We start from the raw sequence: 21,717 nt of genomic DNA, 5'->3' as shown, positions 1-21,717 counted from the left end.
ATCCAATCTTTCAGAAATTGTTTCATTCTTTCTGCCAGTACATTGGTAAATATTTTATAATCGATATTTAAGAGGGAAATCGGTCTGTAGTTTTTTACATTCGTCGGATCTGTCTTTTCTTTATGTATTATTGTTATATTGGCCTCTTTCCATGAATTTGGTAATTTTTCTTCGTTGAGAATGTTGTTCATCAATTCCTTGAGGTAAGGGAGTAGTTCTTCTTCAAATGTTTTATAATATGCAACCGAGAATCCATCCGGACCTGGTGCTTTATTTGAGTCCATCCTTCTAATTGCCATCTTTATCTCTCGTTCGTTAATTGGTTTGTTCAAATATTCTCTTTGTTCGTCGGTAATCTTCTGTAGTCTTTTCCCCCCCAAATATTGAATAATGTTGGCTTTTTTAATTTGATCGCTATTATATAAGGTTTTATAAAAGTTCTCAAATTGTTTTAATATTTCTTTATCAGAATGATAGCTCTTCCCATTGGTATTAATTTTAGTTATGTGTTGTCTTTGTTTTTTGTGTCCTATCTTCCTTGCAAGCCATTTTCCTGGCTTATTGGCATTCTGAAAATAATCTTGTTTAACAAATTTCAGGTTTTTTTCTAGTTGTTCCGTTTCTATATTGCTTTTCTGTAGCCTCAGGAGTTCTAGTTCTTTTTTCAACTTTTGATTTTTGGGGGATTTTTTAAATTTTGTTTCTAATTTTGCAATGTTTTCTTGTATTTCTGTTAGCTTCTGATTTCTTAATCTATTCCTCCATGCATCCTGTTTTATGAAGTGGCCTCTCATGATGGCCTTACTGGCCTCCCATACCGTTTGGATCGAGATTCCTGGGGTTGTATTAATTTTGAAGTATTCCTTCAATATAAGTTTGTTTTTCCCTATGTCTTCTTCTGATTTCAATAATAGATCATTTAATCTCCATTTCCCTGGTTTTTTACTTTGGTGTATTATAAATTTTATTGGGCAATGATCCGAATGAGTTCTAGCTAATATTTCCATTTTAGATATTTTTGTTGAGAGACAATTTGAGATCCAGACCATGTCTATTCGTGACCAAACATGGTGTCTGTCGGAAAAGAAAGTGTAGTCTCTTTCCTGTGGGTGGTGGGATCTCCATACATCTTGTAGATCCAATTCCTGTTGCAGATTAATAAAGTTTTTTGGTAGATTCCCTCCCCCCTTTTTACTCTTTCTTTTTATGTCTTTTGTTTTATCTATATCCGCATTCATCACTCCATTAAAGTCGCCCAATAAAATCAAATTTTCAAATTCGTGTTCCATTATTAAATCTTTTAATTGCTTAACAAAATGAGTTTTTGGCCCATTAGGGGCATAAATATTACAGATTAAGACTTTTTTATTCTCCAAGTATACAAAAGTTCCCAGGATTCTTCCTTCGTTGTCTTTAAAAGCTAGTTCCGATGGAATCTATTCTTTGATGTATGTTACTACTCCCCTCTTCTTTTCAATCGACGAGGAGTAAAACTCCTTGCCTAAGTGTTTTTGTGTCAAATATGCTACATGTTTCTGTGCAATGTGGATTTCTTGTAGGCCCACAATGTCGTAGAGTCCTGTTTTGATACTGTTGAAGATTTCTTTCCTCTTGTTTGGTGAATTCATTCCATTAATGTTGTTCGAGTAACATCTTATCGATCTCTCCATCTTTTGCATTTTCCAGTTCCTCCTGTCTTTCTTCCTCTACTTCTTCAATCTCATCTAGAATCAGGGAGCCTGTACTTCCTTGGGCGTTCTCTATGTCCGGAGATTCTTCTCTAAGTCTCTTCTTGTCAATCCTGTCCTTTGTTTCCTTCTTTTTATTTCTTTGAAAGTTAGTTTCGTCGTCTTTCTTCAGATTTCTGTAAAAGTCTTTGGCCTTTTCTTCGGTAGTGATCCACAGTCTCTCCTCTTTATAGGTCGTCATGATTCCTTCTGGTTGCTCCCACCTAAATTTAATTTGTCTCTTTTTTAGTTCTTCTGTTAGAAACGTATATTTTCTTCTTTTGATTAAAGTTGATGGTAGGAATTCTTTGAGAATAGCTATTTTTTTTCTTTGTAATATATTGGTTTCTTGTTATTCTCTCTTAGGATGTTATCCCGGGTTCTTTTCTTTGAGAAGTGGACAATCACGTCTCTTGAGGCCTTATTTCTTCTTGCGTAGTTTGTTGATATTCTGTATACTCTGTCGATCTCTTGGTCCATATTCTCGTAGGTAGTTTGTGTTAATTTCGATGTTAGATTGATTATTATTTCTCTTATATTCTCCCTACTCTCTTCTTCTATATTTCTAAATCTCAACTGGAATTCTAGATTTTTCTGTTCAATCAGTTCTTGTTTCTGTTCTAATTTTTGGTTTTTAAGTTCTAAATTCTCTACCTTTGTGTGGATTTTTATCTGGGATTTCTCTTGTTTTATTTTGTCTTGCGTTATTTCTTGAATTTCCTGTTTTAGATTATTAATATCTTTCTTCATGTCCCCCAGTTCTTCTGTAATTTCATTCTTCATGCTTAACATTTGGTCTTGGAACATTTTTTGATATGCGTCTTGTTTCTCGGCCACTTTCTGGACCTCCTTCATGACTTCCCTCATTTCCTTCATAATGTCTCTTAGGCTTATATCTTCCCCAAGTGAACCTCTCCTTTGCATTCCTTTATCTTTATCTTTATCCGTCTTAAATCTGAACGTTGCCATTTTTTCCTAGTTTTATTTTGTTTATTTTGTTTTATTATTGTGGTTATTATTATTATTTTTCTTTCCCTTCTCCCTTCCTTTCTGTCTGTTTATCTCTCCCATCAACCAGAGAGAGAGAGAGGGAAAAAAAAAGGAAGGAGGGGGGATTTTTTTTTTACTTTATCCCCTTTTCCTCCTATCCTCGTTCTTCACTTCGCTCTGTTTGTCTTCTTCCGTCTATCTAACCTCTCCCTCTCCAATCTACCTATCTATAGGCTGGGTTCCCTTCGGACCTTTTCTTTCTTTTTCTTTTCTTTCCCTCTTCTCTCTTCCTTCCTTCCCCTTTCTTCCTCTTCCTCCCTTCCTCTTCTCTTCTTCCCCTTCCTTTCCCTTCTTCTCCTTCCCTTCCCCTTCTCTCCTTCTTCCCCCTCTCTTCTCCCTCCTTTCTTCTCTTCTTCCCCTTCTTTTTCTTCTTTTTACCTGGGTCTATGGTCTTTTGTCTACTAAGTGTTGTCTATTACCAGCTGTCTGTAGCTCCTTTATTCTTTCTCTCTCCCCTCTGTCGCCTCTTCCGTCTCCTATGACTCTCGCTTCTCTTTCTTCTCCTATCCCCTTTTCTCTCCTCTTCACCCCTCCTCTGTCATAGCCACGGTCGCCCTTTCGTGATTTTTTCCCCTTTATTTTGTTGCTCTCTTTATCAGTGGATAATGTTTGGGCGGGGTCGCCCTTTCAAGTTCTTTTTTTTTTCTTTCACTCAGTCTATGCTCTCGGGTTTATCACTTTTCTCACTTTTCTCGATCTATAATCTCCTTCACTCCCCTCGTCGTTTCCTCTTCCTCGTCTACTGCTTGCTCTACCCAGTCCTCCCGCTGCTCTATGGTTCGTGGGCAGCTATTTCCCTTCCGTTCCGGTATTTCTTTGTCCCTTCCGCTGGTATCTCCTCCTCCTCTTCGTAATCAGTTTGTTTAGACTGGGTTTGCCGGCGTAGTCATAACAATATCGTCACAAGGTCAGATCAGATTACTTTTATTTCTTTTAATTTTAAAACCTTTTAATTTCAATGTCTCGCTTTTCTTTACAAATCTTAACGAGGGCGATTTAAATCTTTCCGATTTTCTTATATTGAATTGTTATATATCCCTTTATTCGTGGGTAAAAGTTTTATCCAATATACATAGTCCTTTTAGGTTCTGGATTAAGTTTCTGGGTTCTCAGTTCTTCGAAATGCTTAAATATACATATAATGCTGAGGTATTAGTGAAGTCTTTGATCCAATATAGATTAAGATTTTCTTTCATACCTTTCTGGCGTCCTGTTTGTACTGTTAAAATCAGGCAAGTATCGGCAGTAATCCGGCACTTGGTCCGGTCGCCTCGCTGCTACCTGCTCACCCTGCGGGCTACCAGTCCGGGTCTCTCCTGACCCCCACCCTTGAGGGATGGAGGTCTCAAGACCGTCGGTTGGTGCCCTGCGGGTTTGGCTGTCCCCCCAAACTCGATCCGTTGGGGGGAGGGAGCTCTGCGCTCTACCCGGTCGCTCTGCTCAGCTGGCTTCTCGGGAGCCCTCAAGAAGTCCGTCCTGCCGCCATCTCGCCAGACCGGAAGTCTCAAAAGTACAAGTGCTTTCAACACCCCCAGGCGTTAACAGATCCACTGGCCACCCTCTTCATACCCCCTTTTCCCTCTTGATTTTTTTTAAAAAAACACCCTTCCTTCCTCCCTCCCTCCCTCCCTCCCTTCCCTCCCTTCCTCCCTTCCCTCCCTCCCTCCCTCCCTCCCTCCTTCCTTCTTTCTTTCTTTCTTTCTTTCTTTCTTTCTTTCTTTCTTTCTTCCCCTCTCCACTGATAGAACTCCATTGAGCTGGAAGGCACTTGTGGTCTCTTCCAACTCTGATTCTATGACCCCAGCATCAGAAAGGGAAGTGCTGGGGTCATAGAATCATACAAGGCAAGAAGGTTGAGAGACTACAGTGGAGGGAGAGAGAGATGAGGAAATAGAGAGAACATGAGGAAAGAGGTGATAGGTGGTGGATGGGAATAATACATGGTCAAGAAGATACAGAATTGTGAAAAAGAAGAAGTGAGTGCCATGGAGAGACATCATCATCATCACAGGCTATCACTTGCAGCTGAGTATGATTGCCTTCCAAGTGTGGGGTCTTGGTGTTGGGTCTGTAGGTGACTGTAGAGACCTATTCTCAATCTACACCATCCTTCACACTGAGGACATTGGTTTCCATAAGAAAGAGGTCCCAAAAAGGGTTGGCTTGACACGTTTTTGCCTTTCACCCTCCATTTGTTCCTCTTCGAATTCCACAGCACTGTTGGTAATGGCTGACCCCAGTTAGAACATTCAAGGGCCAGGGTTTCCCATTTCTCAGCGCCTATGTCATAGTTATTAAGCTTAGCTTTAAGTTCATCTTTAAATCTTTTTTTCCTGTCCACAAACATTCTATTTTCCATTCCTGAGTTGAGAGTATAGTAATTGTTTTGGGAGACAGTAATCAGGCATTCGAACACTGTAGCCAGTCCAGTGAAGCTCACTAATGCCTTGACAGATCTCTCTAGCTACTACAAAGAGAACCACCTGAAGCCTAACCCTGCCAAGACACAAGTGTGTGCTTTCCACCTACATAACCGTGAAGCCAACAGTTACTTGGGAAGGCCAAGAGCTTGAACACTGTTTCCATCCTAAATATCTTGGTGTCACCTTAGGCCGAACACTAACATATAGGAAACACTGCAAGAACACAAAGTAGCTGAACGCAATAACATCCTGAGGAAACTTACTGCCAGTGCATGGGGTGCAGACCCACAATTAATAAGAACATCAGCCCTGGCCTTGTCTTTCTCAACTGCTGAGTACACCTGTCCTGTCTGGCACAACGTCCATACGAAGAAGGTGGACATAGCACTGAACAAAACATGTAGAATAATCCTACACCTGTTGATAAACTCTATAAGCTAGTTGGCATTGCGCCCCCCCCCCCCCCGGATGTGTGACGGGAAGTTGCTGCTAATGGTGAGAGAAATAAGGTCAAACTTTGTGAAAGCCACCCACAGCATAACTATCAGCCTCCCCCCACCAGACTCAGGTCAAGGAGGAGCTTGATGAGAACCAGCACTCCTCTTGATGTTCCACCAGCAACAGCAAAGGTGTCCCTCTGGGCAGCTAAACCAGGCAATCCCAACTGGATGGCTCCCCATAAGGGTCTGCCTCCAGGGGCAAACCAAGAATGGACAACTTGGAAGTCCCTAAACAGACTGAGAAGTGGAGTGGGCAGATCAAAAGACAACCTGGCAAGATAGCACTACCTGGAGGAATCCTCCACCTTGTGTGACTGTGGAGCAGAACAAACAACTCCTCATATGTATGCTTGCCCACAATGCCCTGCCTCATGCACGGAGGAGTTGTTGTTTAAAGCTATGGACAATGCAATTGCTGTTGCCCACTTTTGGTCTAAAACTATTTAGCTTCTTGTGATTCCTTTATTTTATTGCTTTTAAATTAAATTATTTTATTGATTTTAAATTATTATGCAATGCTTTTGACACAAAATAAATAATAAAAAAGTGAAGCTGATGATGAAGGATCATCAGTGCTTGTGGTCTTTGCTTCTTCCAGTATACTGACATTTGTCTGCCTGTCTTCCCAAGAGTTTTGCAGGATTTTTCGGAGGCAATGCTGATGGAATTGTTCCGGAAGTTGAAAGTGACATTTGTAGCTGGTCCAATTTTTACAGGCGTATAATAGGTTTGGGATGGCGACAGCTTTATAAACTAGTATCTTGGTGTCCCTATGAATGTCCCATTCCTCAAAAACTCACTGCTTCATTAAAAAATGCTGCATTTGCAGAGCTCAGACTGTGTTGTATTTCAGTGTTGATGTTGCCTTTTGTGGAGAGGTGGCTGCCAAGGTAACAAAAATGGTCAGCATTGTCTAACGTTACACCATTAAGTTGTATTTTTGGCATTGCAGAGGAATTGGTTGATGCCTGTTGATAAAGCACTTTGGTTTTCTCAATGTTCAGTGAGAGGCCAAGCTTTTTGTATGCTTCTGCAAAGGTATTTAGAGTGGTTTGTAGGTCTTCTTCTGAATGAACACTGACTACATTATCATCAGCATATTGGAGTTCTATAACAGATGTTATAACAGATACCTCAATAGTTTCCATAGTCTGTTTCCCCTTTTTGAAGAGGATGATGAGGGTGTTGTCAGTGGTGTCCTTGAAGTCAGCTAGGATTTTCTCAGTCACCCACACTTTTTCAATGAACTGGTGGAGTTGTTGTGTCAGCTCAGGTCCACTCTCTTTAAAGATTTCAACAGGGATCCCATCAAGTCCACTGGCTCTGTTATTTTTTAGTTGGCTGATGGCTTTACTGACTTCCTCCAAACTAGGCAGTGCTGCAAGCTTATCCCTCATTTGTTGTTGTGGGATTTGTATGAGAACCTCTTCAGCCACATTGGACCTGTGGTTAAGGAGGTAATGGTAATACTCTTTCCAATGCAGTGCAATTGATTTTTTTTTATCCTTCAGAAGTTTGGTTCCATCTGTTGAATGTAGAGGGGCTATGCCATGATTTGTCGGGTCATAGATGACCTTGGCTTGGAGAGAGCACAGTGAATGATGTAATAGAAAGAGCACATTGGAAGAGAGTGATTCCTGAGAAGAGCAAAGTGGATAGAAAGAGGCATGGTGCAGTGGACATGGCACAATGGAAAAGAGGTAAGTACAATGTAGGGAAGGACAGGCTCTTATATCAGGCTGGCAGGATCACATAGTATCTTAGTAATTTTAGTCAGCCTTTGTCATAGCACATAACAAGAGAACAACTAAGTGAAAAAAAGTGGATGTAAACTTCATTTCATCTCCCCCCCCCCCAACTTGACAATTTTTAATCATTAGGATTTAAATGGCATTCTTCGAAGCAACAGATCACAGCCTTTTATATGCCCCGATTAAACCATATGTAGGTTAAGAATCTTTTCCCCTTTTTGCTTTTCTTCTTTTTTATTGAGAATAATGAAACACAATTTGGAAAGTGCCAGAGCTTGACTTTAACTAATTGTGCACAAAGGATATCTTTTGCTTACATGACAGAGTTTTAAAATTCCAAAGCCTTCTCTTTAAAAAAAAAAACCCCAAAAGTTATGTGGAGTCATTTGTGGTGATATATTGAACAGCAATTTGTCTCTCTATAGCTCCCTATTGAGATGATGTATCAAGCATCTGTCAACGTTGCACTTGGGGCAGCTTTAGCCTTCATGTTTTACACCAAATTATATTTGACATTTAATTCAATATCCAGAAGAGCATAATGTGTGTCTCTATGTGTGTGTGTGTGTGTGTGTGTGTGTGTGTGTGTGTGCATGGAGGGAGGGGTACACTAACCATAAGGCTGGTAGAGCAGCAGGAAGCTCCATTTGCTAAAAAGGATTCACCAGCATGCCCCTGAGTTCTCCTCTCTGCATTTGTGTTCAATTTGTAAGTTACTCAGCACAAGGGAGTTGAAAGTGCAGAGGAAAAAGCCACAGTGGATGCAAACAGATTTTCAATGGGCGGCTCCACCGCAGCATCTGCCATCATTCTTTGTCAGAAAACATCACAGGAAAAGAAACATAGTACAAGTTCAATTTATTTAAAAGCTGCATTTTCCAGTAATTTTTTAAAAACAAAATCAATTTTTCCATTCTAACATGACTGATTTTCCTGCAGTGATCTGTACTGTGAGATGAACGTTGATCTAATCTGGTCTGGTGTTCCTTTTTAAAATAGCAGCTGTAGGATATGAGAGACCATGCTATAGGGGAGAGAACAGACCATTGCTTTTTATGGGGCCCATCCAGACAGGACCCATAATGCGGGAGCTCCCACGGTTTTACTGGAGGCGTCCAAACAACATCTCTGATAAAACCAAATTGATACAAGACAAAGCAGGAAAACCCTGCTTTGTCCCAAATTAATTTGATACTCCATTAAACCCAGGTATTCCTGAAAGACCCAGATCTAATGGAGTATGGGCTCTGTGGGGACAGACCCCTCGGTAGGCCTGGGACTACCGAGTTCTGGGACTACCGAGGGGTCAGTCTGCACAGCCCAATTCGCTTCATTGGGCCTGGTGGGCCCAGAAATACAGAGGAAACCCACACCCTCCCCAAATATCCCTTAAAATCTTTAAAATAAAATAAAACTTGCCCAATTGCCATTATGCCTTTCAGCATGGTTTTTGGAACATACCAATATAGTACTAAGGGGGGGGGGGGGGAATTGCTCCTTTCCCTTTGTCTCTTAGCGCTACATTGATATATTCCAAAAACCATTCCGAAAGGCATAATGGTCACGGTGACTGGGTAAGTTATTTTCCATTTTTAAGGCCTTTCGTGAGGGTGGGGGGGGGAGTTGGGTGCCTCAGTGCCCTCTGAAGATACCAGGAGGACATCTAGACCTCCCTCCCAGGTAAGCACACAGTTTAGGGGAAGGTGTGTGATCTTAAATGTTCACCTAAGTGGGTTTCTTAAAGTATTGTCTAGAAGTGGCTGCGGTTGTCCTGATGAAAAATCTCTCTCCCCCAGATGGTATTTGTTGCCACATGTGCCATTTGCTTTCAAATATTAGCTCAAGGGTAGTAGCATAGGGAGAATTCAACCCACCGCATAGAGAGAGGGAGAGAGGGATGTTGAGAGCTCTAATTTCTAAGCAAAACAGACCATGCATTTTTTGCACCACTAGTGCTTGTTCTTTCTCCAGGTCATTGGCCCTCTTCATAATCTGATTATTATTGATCCTCTCTCCTAAAAAGGTATGTAAATATTGTTGTTTCTAATTGTCATTCCCTCAGCTATGATTTATGATGCCCCTATGAACAAGAGACATCCAAGACAATCTGTTAACATCCATGCTGTTATTGTTAACTGTTGTTAAGTCAACTTTGACCATGACCCTGTCAGTGAGAGACCTCTACGATTATCACACTGCACTTTAAAGTGTTGACACCCCACTTTAAATCCTGTGGCTGCTTCCTTCAGAATTCTGGGTTTGTAGTTTAACCAGGACCAGGAACTCTCTAGCTGAGGATTTTAAAGACCCTTTCCTAAATTGAAAATGCCAGGATTCAACAGGAGGCAGCCATAGAATTTAAAGTGAAACACCAACTTTTCAACAGTGTAGTATAATACTGATCTTTTCACCAATAACCAAGATATCACTGGATATTATTTTTGTACCTGACGGTACATAATGAGTTTGGTTTCTAGTCTTACCATTAAGACTTCTGCAGGTCCACTGTCTCTCTGCCTGTTTTTGGTGGTACATGTTCATTATGTGCAATCGGTTGCTTACTGCAAATGTTGCTAATTGTGTTCCTCTGTCATTTCTGACACCCATTCCAAAACTTCTGACAAACGATTCATTTTCATGTAGTTTTTTCCCTGACAATGACATTGAAATCTCCCTGAACTATAGTATATGTCAAGGGGGGCTGAAATGCCATATAATTTCTTAGTAGAATTCTTCAAGTTCTTCATCCGTTTCTTCCTGGCTTTGCTTGTTATTTGTTGCTGATGCACTGACCTTCTAACCTCAAGATCAGTATACTACCTACCCAAGATGAAATGAGGTCACAACTTTTAATTTGGTCAATGAACTTTTTTTCAAAATGAAGTTGACTCCACCTGTCCTTGATCAATTGTTGTAGGTCTTCCCAAGAAAAATTTAGTATCCATTTTTTCTATTCAGTGACTAGATCTTCTCTTCTTGTTTCACATATTTCCATGACATCAGCTTTTATTTTTGCCGCAATGCCAATGTAAGTATCCATAAGAGCTTATGAGGACATAGCTCTTGTGTTATGAGAAGCAACAAAGAAACTTTTAAACACTCTTTTAATCTTTCCATTGATCTATACTTGTAGTCCATCTGGTACGTTGGTCAAATTCCAGGAACTGTTCAGGTAATATTTTGACTTTGCAATTAAGTTTTGCAGCAGTGTCATTTGGGTTGCTAGCCCTTGTGGCCCTATAGCCTCTAGTCCCTCCATCAGTTCTGAGACTCAATCCGGAACCAATTTTGGGCACTTCGTCTGCTTTTAGCTGACACTGGTTCTTCCTCAACATGTGTTGAGAGTCTCAATTATATAAACTGTTCACAAAGATCCTGCTACAAAAAATATCTCAAAATGTGGACATTAATAGAGAACAATTGGGTTTCAGATGCAGCTACTCCACCCTAGATCATATCCATGCAGCTACTTGTAAATTACAGTGAATATCGAGTTCCGGTTTGTCTTGCTTTCATCGATTACCAAAAGGCCTTTGACTTAGTTGAGATAAATGCTATCCTTAATGCTCTGCACCAAGCTGGTGTAAATCCAGCATATATAAACATCAAATAGGGGAATAGCGTCTAGATCCAGGGAAGTTATGCTCCCCCTCTATTCTGCCTTGGTCAGACCACACCTGGAATACTGTGTCCAATTTTGGGCACCACAGTTGAAGGGAGATGTTGACAAGCTGGAAAGCGTCCAGAGGAGGGCGACTAAAATGATTAAGGGTCTGGAGAACAAGCCCTATGAGGAGCGGCTTAAACAGCTGGGCATGTTTAGCCTACAGAAGAGAAGGCTGAGAGGAGACATGATAGCCATGTACAAATATGTGAAGGGAAGTCATAGGGAAGAGGGAGCAAGCTTGTTTTCTGCTGCCCTGCAGACTAGGACACGGAACAATGGCTTCAAAATACAGGAAAGGAGATTCCACCTGAACATCAGGAAGAACTTCCTCACTGTGAGAGCTGTTCGACAGTGGAACTCTCTCCCCGGGGCTGTGGTGGAGGCTCCTTCCTTGGAGGCTTTTAAGCAGAGGCTGGATGGCCATCTGTCGGGGGTGCTTTGAATGCGATTTCCTGCTTCTTAGCAGGGGGTTGGACTAGATGGCCCATGTGGTCTCTTCCAACTCTACTATTCTATGATTCTATGATTCTATAAAAAGAATCAATACAGTGTGCACAACAGATATTAAACTGTTGTCAAAAGTGTGCCATATCAGACTAAACAAAGGAGTGCATCAAGGAGACACAATATTGCCAAGACTGTTTGCAGAGACTTTTGGAAGCCTCTTCCAAAAAAATTAAATTTAAAGGCGGAATTTCAATTGATGGCAAACAAGTTTCTCATCTCCTCTTTGCATACAATTGCATCTTTTTCACCAAAAATCCGGAAGATTTACAACATGATCTCCAACAAAATCAGAAGGACTGGAAATGAACTTGAAGAAAACGAAATAGATGAAAAATGAGCAGTTTGTCTTGGGCCGCATCATTAGAAACAGAGATGAAATTGAGGCACTTTGTCAACAATGCCTAGTCACAAGTTGTTATTCCTAGTGCTGCATTTAAGTCGAGTTCTATATTGCATATTCCATATTCCATAATTAGACTACACCCCAAACACTTGTTTCCGGACCCAGGTCTTTAGCTTTTTTAAAATGTCAAGAGGGAGGGGGGCAATCTGATGTCACTGGGGAGAGAGTTCCATAGCCGAAGGGCCATCACTGAGAAGGCCCTCTCCCTTGTCCCCACTGGTCGTGCGTGTGAGGTGGGTGGGACCGAGAGTAGGACATCCCTGGCAGATATTAATGCTCTAGCTGGTTCATGGGGGAGATATTTCTGGACAGGTAAGTTCTGCCAGAACTGTTTAGACAAGCACAGGATCATATATTTTGGCAAATGGTAGATTTGCGTGAAGCCCAAAGGAGTGGATCAACAACATATCAGATAGGATAGGATAGTGTAATGATCTTCTATGTCAGTTTATCTGCAAGAGCCTTGCTCAGGTTCTGTGAACTCAGGGCTATGGCTTCCTTTGGCCACATCTGTTTCAGTCTTTTTTGGAATCTCACCATAGACAGCCAATGGTTCATGGTCTGGACTGATTCACAGACCACTACTTGAAACTCAATGTTAAGAACTCCCATGCTAAGTAAACGTAACAGTGTTCCTTCTCTGATATGCTTCATTTGGTTTCCTATAGGTCTGGAAGAGTCTGGGTCTTTGTCCAGTTCTTAGAGCAGTTTGGTTATAATTCTGATGTCAGAATACATAACAGTCTTATGAGATACTATGTGCAGAAGTGGAAAATACAACTACATTGAAAAGATTCACCCAGAAGTATCTCCCCTTTGCTGAATGGAAAGTATTCCAGAGAGAGCATAATATGGTGGATACATGCATAAAGTCTTCCATCATTTTAAAACTTCAGGTTGGTGTTCATTTTTTTGAAATTCAGGGAGCATTGACCACATAATGATATAATTTGGCTATGAGATAAAGTAACAAAGAAACAAGTCCACCCTAATTTCTACACTTTCTACACCTGTGGTAGACACTACAAATCAGTTAGAATGAAGCACCCAACTAAAACCTATTTTATGAACTGCTGTGTTCTTATTGTGAATACTGAAATTAATTAGCTTTCAAGAGAAGAAGATTGTACAAACTGCATGATGCAGAGGGAAATGTATTAATGATGGATGGAAAAGCAAACCCACATTTAGATGGCAACATTAATTGGTGTGCTACTAGTAATTTACCACTTTTAACTACTCTGTTAGATCTAAGAGACACTACATTATTCTGAAAAATTAATTCAACTCAACCAGCCCTATACAAAGTTTACTAGGAACTTAAGACAGATGTAAATGAGTTTAAGGGAAACATCTTCAAGCTCCTTCCATTTCCTTGACTTTTTCTTGCTCAAAATCAGATTTCAGTATGTTCTTTCTTCCCATGATTCAAACCTTAATATTTTGAATTCATAGAGCAATATTTTTTTTCTTTGTATGCATTTTCTAACAGTCCCTTTTATGGGAAAATAATTTGTCTCCCTGGTGTGTAACTAAGACCCCAGGATTTCTGTATATGTTCTCTCAGGTTGTACCATTTCCAATATCTATATTGCCAGATCTTAGAATTCCCAACTTTTAGCCCTTATATGTCATTCAACTACAATTCCTACCATCCCTAACTAGCAAGGACAATGTTCCATTTCAATTTGAGTTGTGCTCCAACTACACAAGAAGCCCCAAAGTTTGGGAAAGGAATTGTGATTTGCCAATAATTTGCCATTGCACACCCTGCTCTGTACAGAGCTTTGGTTATAGTCCATTTTATTAAGTATGGAATGTAACCTATAGAGTATGGCACACAGGTAGTCCCCAAGTTACAAACATCTGACTTACAAATGAGTCATAGTTAAGAATAGCAATGAGACAACACTGGAAGGGAAATCTACTTCTGAATGAGTTATCATGGGGAAAAGGTGTCTGCACTGAAACTTTATCACCAATCGTTTCCACAACAATCCACATTTTTCAAAATATAATTATCACAGGGACAGAAAGTGAGGCAAAATCTTCTGAACAGGGACACAGATAGCAAAACAAACACCACAGGGGTGTCAACCCCTTTGCTATTCAAAGCTAAAAATATACTCAAATGTAAACAAGATAAGAGACAAGAATGCCGGGACTTCTAACAGCACTGGGAGATGTGAGCAGATGTGACCACTAAAAATCTTCTGCCACAACAGATGAGATTGTATTCCTTGATGGATAGATGGTACTGGATATGATACAATGAAACATATATATTCCTCTCTGTATCACAATAGATATGATACAATACATAAAGCCTTAAGAGGCACTATGGAAAGTATAAAGACCCTGATGATCAACTTGATATAAAATGGGATGTAATTCAATAAAAGCAAATGCCCAGATACTGACATATCTATGTTTCTCCCTAAAGAGAATGCATATGATTTTATAACTGTGTGATATGGTAAATCTTTACAAGAAGTGTTGTAATTGCATAAGCTAAGTGTTAATAAATATAAAAAGTTTATGAGTTTATTGCATTCAAAAAGAATTAGACATCTGGGTTGCGTAAAAGGGCAGCATTATTTGCAGAAAAACAGCATGTTAATATTTATCATATGTATATTGATGATGGAGCCCCCGGTGGCGCAGTGGGTTAAACACACTGAACTGCTGAATTTGCTGATTGAAAGGTTTGAATCTGGGGAGGGAGGTGAGCTGCTGATGTTAGCCCCAGCTTCTGCCAACCTAGCAGTGTGAAACATGCAAATGTGAATAGTTCAATAGATACTACTCCTGCTGGAAGGTAACAGTGCTCCATACAGTCATGCTGGCCACATAACCTAGGAGGTGTCTACGGACAATTCCGGCTCTTCAGCTTAGAAATGAAGATGAGCACCAACCCTCTGAGTCTGACGCAACTAGACTTGATTTCAGGGGAAAACCTTTACCTTTTATATAGATGATGAGGTGAAACCCAAAGTAGCAGTTTGATTCTCCTTGCTTTGGCTTGTCCTTGAACCTCTTCACACAGGGGTTTTTATGGCACATTTTCTCTCTTTGGGATGGGGCCTGCTGAGTGCCATCAAACGACGCTGACTTGGCTCTGCCTCCATTCCTCCCAAAGTGTGTGTGTGTGGGGGGGGGGGGGGGGGGAACCTTTGCAAGTCACTTCCTGATGGAAAGGAAAGTGTTTTTTTTGCGTATCTCCAGTGGAGCTACCTGCATTTTTATCTCCTTTTCCCCATATGATGGGGAGCTGGAGAAACGGCACAACTCTAGGGGCTGTGTGAAGAAGTCCATTAAATTGCTGGACTATGTTTGATGTTGTGGGGCTTTGATTTGTTTTCAATTTATGGAAACCCTAAGGCAAACCTTTCATGGGGTTTACTTGGCAGGATTTGCCTTTGCTTTCCTCTGAGGCTGAAAGAGAGTTGCTTGTCTAATGTCACCCAGTAGGTTTCCATGACTGAATAGGGATTTCAACCCTGATCTCAAGCTACTAAACCATACTGGCTCCAAATACATATCGAGTGTGCATATGATCCCAACTAAGTTTCACCTTATAGCAGTTCTCTTTTGATGTTTAACTTATTATATCACACCTTTTTTCAATGATGAAATGCATGGTTATATAACTGAAGCCTTGGAGGTCTATATGCAGGCATTGATTAGTCCGTTGTATATCATCACATTAATTGTTTTGGTTTTCCCCGACGTTAAGTCCAGTCATGACCGACTCTGGGGGTTGGTGCTCATTTCCATTTCTAAGCTGAAGAGCCGGCGTTGTCCATAGACACCTTCAAGGTCATGTGGCCAGCATGACTGCATGGAGCGCCGTTACCTTCCCACTGGAGTGGTACCTATTGATCTACTCACATTTGCATGCTTTCGAACTGCTAGGTTGGCAGGAGCTGGGGCTAACAGCAGGTGCTCATTCTGCTCCCAGGATTTGAACCTGGGACCTTTTGGTCTGCAAGTTCAGCAGCTCAGCGCTTTAACACACTGTGCCACCAGCCCTCCCCCCACATTAATTGTATATTCCATATAATTGTATATCATGCACTATATATCAGCAGAGAATGATAATGCATTTTATTCTCTTTTGAGAATGCCAATTGGAAAATGTAGTTTTTCCAGGAAAAACTGACAATACAAACTGAGAAAATAAAACTTAAATTTAGTCAAAAGAGTGTTATGGTCTTTGTTCAATTGATGCTCAGTCGCTGTTTCAATATTCTACATTTCAGCCTATAAGTTTTAAAGCCATAAGTGCTCACACTGAAGATAATACCTGGTATATGAGAGGAGTCATGAAGATGTCTGGAGGGTTTCTGCATCACTGTTAAATTTCCACTTCACTACCAGTATGGTTGTATGGTTCTTCCTGTAAATAACTATGATGACTGGGAATTTAGCTCAACAGATGGGTTGCTTTGCACTCGCTTTTAACTGTGAGAACTGTTGAAGAAAGAGACTTCTTAGAGTAGTAAAATATTTCCCACTTTGGACTCATTTTCTCCTTTATTTTTTCAAGTTATTAAACAATTTAATGATTCTTCCTTCTCCATCTGTGCTATAATGTAAGTGATTTATGGTATAGTTATATAGTTGATCAGCACCTCAGTGGTTTGCCCACTTGTTTTATTTGTTTGGGAATTTTGCCAATCAGCATCTCAGTGGTTTGCCTACTTACTTTATTTGTTTAGGATTTTTGCCTTTCAGGCAGACATCTTCAGTCAAAACCTTTCCTCTTTCATTTGTATGATGGTGTGTGTACTGTGCTGTAACACCGCCCTCCCACCCCTCCAGTTCCTTGATCTGTGAGAAGTTCTGAGGGCAGCACCACCAGGTTTAGCTTTCTACAGATGCAAGCGCATGAGAGAGTTACGGCGTTTTTTACAAAAATACAAGCGCAAGATAACAAACAGCAGGTACTTCTATTAGGCAAAATTTGCTATTCTACTTCAGCTCTGGAGACAGCAAGAAAGTGAATGCATGAATAAAAGAAAGCCCATCCACCCTTCAGGTATCTTCAGCTTTTCATCAACTCACAGCTCTTACTCTGTCTACTCTTCCGGATTTGCAAATGGATGCTTCCCTTCAGACATCCATCTTACATTAGGAGGTCTATCCCATTCAGAGGCTGACAGATTCCCAAGTATAAACTCCTCTCATCAGACTCTTCAAAGCTATCGAATTGCTTATTTTCCTAAGGAAAGGATGGCTACCCTATGGCATGACCCGATTTTATTTATAAAATATAATCGTGTGTAGGTCGATCTCATGCATAAGTTGAGAAGAGGTTCGAGGGCCAACATTATGGATTTTGATATGAACTTTAGCTATATTGAAGGTAAAATGTTGGGGCTCAACACATAGGCAAAAGTGCCAGCAATGCTGCAAGGGATCAGCTGGCTCACTCCCTGTCATCCTTCTGGTTGAGCTTGGTTGTAGCTCAGTGAGCAAGAGAAAAAGATTTCTGCATGGAGTGTTTTGACTATTCAGAGTTCTTTTATTCATTAGGAGTGTGAGTATTAATAAGTACTCCTTCCAACCTCACTATAAAATTATGGTGACATTATACTTTTTCAGCACCTGCTTTCAACAGTTAAATGGAAACATCTTCATGCAAATTAAAACAGCCAGGTATTTCCACACGAAACTGAACATGTAATGGCTTCCAGTGAGTGGACTAACTCTTGAAATGCATGTCAAAAGATAATCAGTCTGGAATATGAAGCAAAAAAGCACTGGATAGATTTAGCTAACAATTATGGAGAAAGTAATGGTAGAACAATGGTTAAACTAAACCACAAGGTCTTACGTTATTGGGAATAAATTGTACCAGCATGACAGCAAGTTGCTGCAATTAAGATTAATGATCCATTGATTATAGTATGGAAATTTAGTTTAGAACAACACATTTTGCTGTTATATAAAGTAATTAATAGTTGTAAACACCATCCTACATAACAGAACCCCTAAAATTATGAAACATGAATGTATCCAAAGCTTTATGTTTAGAAGGATCTTTTGCAATTTCAAATACTTCCTAAACTACTGTGATGCTAAGCTCACTTACTATTGAGAGCATGAATTTCTTTCTAACTGTCTATTTGATTTGTTTACTTATAAGTATTGGTGATGCACTTCCATCAAAAGCAAGAGTGGGCAGAATACATACTTGAATATGTTTGTGCCTCTTATATCTTCTTTTCATGTGTTTACAGGGGGAGGGGGTTTTCTAGAAATAATAATTCTCACCAAAAATGTAGTTTAGAGCTCTCACATGTCCGTTTTATGAGGGAGGAAGCCTACATGATATACATTTTGAACAGCAGTTGCCACCATGCCAAAGGAGGTACTTAGGAACAACAATGTCAATACCCCTTTCACCCCACCATTTCAAAATGAACAGGAACATCGGTGCTATAGGATTAATGTTCTCGTTATTAAGTCTGGAGTAAAAGCCCCCAAATGGTCAATGCCCCTTTGATGTAGAAATCATTGGCCAGGTCCACATTAATGGACCAGTTGAGCCATCCAGTGAATTATGGAACATAGATGTTCATTGTATGTCAAACTACACAACATAAGTAAAACATCATAGTCATTCTGATGAGCATGTGGTTGGGGAAGAGGGGAACCTGACTTTGTTGAATGGCCTTGTGATCCTTCTTGACTGCCTTCTGATCATTGTCTGACTGCACACATACTCTGACACAGCAATGGAGTGATCAGAGGAGAAGATAGTTGTAAATGAGGAGGACCATTGCTGGTCATGCTCTGATAGTCAATGTACAATGATGCAGGCATCCTCCAGGATCTTCCAGAAGATGACATGATCATCATGTCCCAGCTATTGGAACATAGCTGAGATGACCCTCTCACTTGTTTGTTCCCCTCTCCCATTGACCATGTTGTGGGCCGAGAGGGGAGAGATGAAGCTAGATTGGGACAGGAACAGTCTACGGGTCTACCTGAAGAGGTGAGGAACAAAACAAAGAAGAAGCTTAAAAAGGATTCTCTTCATCAGGGTGTCCAACATTTGAAAACCCCCACAAGTTTTCAAATATTCTTTCTATCCTTAAGTGTGTCATATACACATCCAGTTTCTCTGTGCACGGATGACAGAGGCTGTACATCACAGTCACCGGAATGCAGAAAGCAGCATGAACCGGCAGGACTGAACTCTACATGCTTTCAAAAGATATTTCAGAGTGGGTATTTTGTTTTTAAAAAGCTAATATACTGTCCCAAAAAAACTTGAACTTAACTACAGTACTTGTATATGCAATTCCATATGGATTATTTGCTATGATCCGAGTTCATACATTTCTGTAAGAAACATGAAAAGTGAAAGCAATTTATTTTTGTTTCTTAGCGCATATCAATGGGAGTCCTAAAGATTTAGATTTCTGAATCTAAGTTCAAATTTGGTATTCAAAGCAGGTCAGATTAAGTCTGAACTGGGGCCGGGCTGTGGCGCAGCTGGCTAGTAACCAGCTGCAATAAATCACTACTGACCGAGAGGTCATGAGTTCGAAGCCCGGGTCAGGTTAAGCCCCCGACCATTAAATAGCCCGGCTTGCTGTTGACCTATGCAGCCCCGAAAGACAGTTGCATCTGTCAAGTAGGGAAATTTAGGTACGCTTTATGCGGGAGGCTAATTTAACTAATTTACAACATCATAAAACAAAACACGAGGAAAGGAATGAGGAAGTACAGCCACTAGTGGACAGTGAAGCAACAGCTCCCCCTGTGGCTGGAATCGTGAAGCTGGAAAAAAAAATGTTAAAAGCCTCTGTGTCTGTTTATATATGTTGTTTGTCTGTTGGCATTGAATGTTTGCCATATATGTGTTCATTGTAATCCGCCCTGAGTCCCCTTCGGGGTGAGAAGGGCGGAATATAAATACTGTAAATAAATAAACTGGTCTAAAGTCAATTGGATTCTCAAATGAGGATGGTCAAATTCAGTCTGAACCGAATCAGGTAGTCTTTACATGATCCACTTAGGAGCTGATACACCCACAAATCCAACCAAGGCCTGGCATGGAACAATAATTTTCTTGTTTCCCAGCTGCTTACAAATGCCTTTAGTTTCAAGTATTTTTTTTTTTTTTGCTGAGAGCTAAGGTGTTGCAGTAGTTTGAACATTGAACTACATTTATAAAGAATTTGAATCTCTGCTTGACTATGAAATCCTCTGAGTGACCTTAGATAATTCTATGCTCTCCATCTCAAAGGGAGGCAAAGGCATTCCCCTCTTCCTCACCGGATAAATCTTGCCAAAAAACCCCCCATGATAGGTTCACCTTAGAGTCACCATAAGTCAGAAACAATTTGAAGACACACACAACATTTTGTTTGCTTTTTATTGTCACTGATATATAATCCAACAAATCCATTTAACCAGTATTTCCAAGCAGAATATATTATAGTCAGAATCAATATAGGTTATCTTGAACCTTGTTCTCCCAACAGAGTATAAATAAAGATCTCTATAAAATAGTTGCCATGGCATCTACTTTATCTGCCTTTACTTTGTTACTGTATGATGAAGAGTATCTATGAAGCTATGTCTGATCATTTACTCCAACAGACTGGCAAAGGTAAATTAAGATGGATCATGGATCATGTGATGTTCCACTATGCACTTGCTCTGTGCCATTTCAGGGATCAGACACCTTTAATTACGTCAATATACAGATTCCAGGCTGTTGCAGGTCCTTTGGTTAATACAGGGGAGATAATATCTACACCGATCCTTTAACACAATGGTTCCCAAACTTATTTGGCCTACCGCCCACTTTCCAGAAAAAAATATTACGTAGCACCCCCTGGAAAGGGGTGTGTGACTTAGAGGGGTGGGCGTGGCTCTTGCTCAAGAGGGCGGGGCTCAGCCTCTCCCCTAGTCCAAGATGCCCCCAATGGGCGGCCAGGACTGGGATGGGCAGAATTACGAGCTCTGAGGCAGTGCCACACCTCAGGTTAGCTTCACCTTGCTAAAGACACCAAGCCACACAGGAAGTAGTCTTTTGCAGTTTATTTAGAATAGGCAAAAGTTAGTTCATAAAAGGGAAAGAGTTCAGTTCCAAAAGATAGGTACAAAACCAAGGCTGTAAGCAATAAGTCCATAGAAACATAGAGCATAAAACAAGGTCCTTTTCATGGAAGCCAAAAGTCCCAACAAACAGAATATATCCACAAGATGTTACAGGTAAGCAAACTTGGCACAGGAAAGCAGACTTGCTTCTAGATCAAGCAATGGAGTTGCATTGACAGAGAGCTCTCTGCAAACAGACTGTTTTAAAAGCATGTCATAAAGGCGTTCCTTTGCCCTTTGAACTCTCGTTTATTGGCTATGCGAAGGCTTCTCCGCAACCCTCTAAATTTCAGTCTCGTAGCCCAATCGAGATCCGAAGAGTCAAGGCCACTGAGTTCATTATCAGGTGGCAAAGAACTATCCTCCCTTTCAACTCCCTGCACCTGAAATTCCTCGTTAGAAACAACATCGTGATTTATTTCCATGGGAACAATTCCCTGCTCTTCATTTCCCACAGCTGAAACGCTCCTATAATTCCCAGCATCAGAGTCATCCTCAAATTCATCCTGAATCCTATCATTATGCACATATAACCCAGAATCTTCATCAGACTCATGCAAAGACAC

The 21,717-nt window shown here is 40.5% G+C and overlaps 1 long non-coding RNA gene across 1 annotated transcript; it reads left to right on the top strand.

Moving 5' to 3' along the window:
• Positions 1–6,433: 6,433 nt before the first annotated feature.
• Positions 6,434–16,510, top strand: LOC134296328 (uncharacterized). The gene is made up of 4 exons (XR_010003032.1): positions 6,434–7,400; positions 9,423–9,474; positions 12,697–12,924; positions 16,291–16,510. It is a non-coding gene; the product is annotated as an uncharacterized LOC134296328 (long non-coding RNA).
• The last annotated feature ends 5,207 nt before the right edge of the window (positions 16,511–21,717 follow it).

This window comes from Anolis carolinensis, chromosome 2 (genome assembly GCF_035594765.1).
Source record: "Anolis carolinensis isolate JA03-04 chromosome 2, rAnoCar3.1.pri, whole genome shotgun sequence".
NCBI lineage: Eukaryota > Metazoa > Chordata > Lepidosauria > Squamata > Dactyloidae > Anolis > Anolis carolinensis.
The sequence above is the reverse complement of the archived record's forward strand: the minus strand, read 5'-3'. Positions and strand labels throughout refer to the sequence as shown.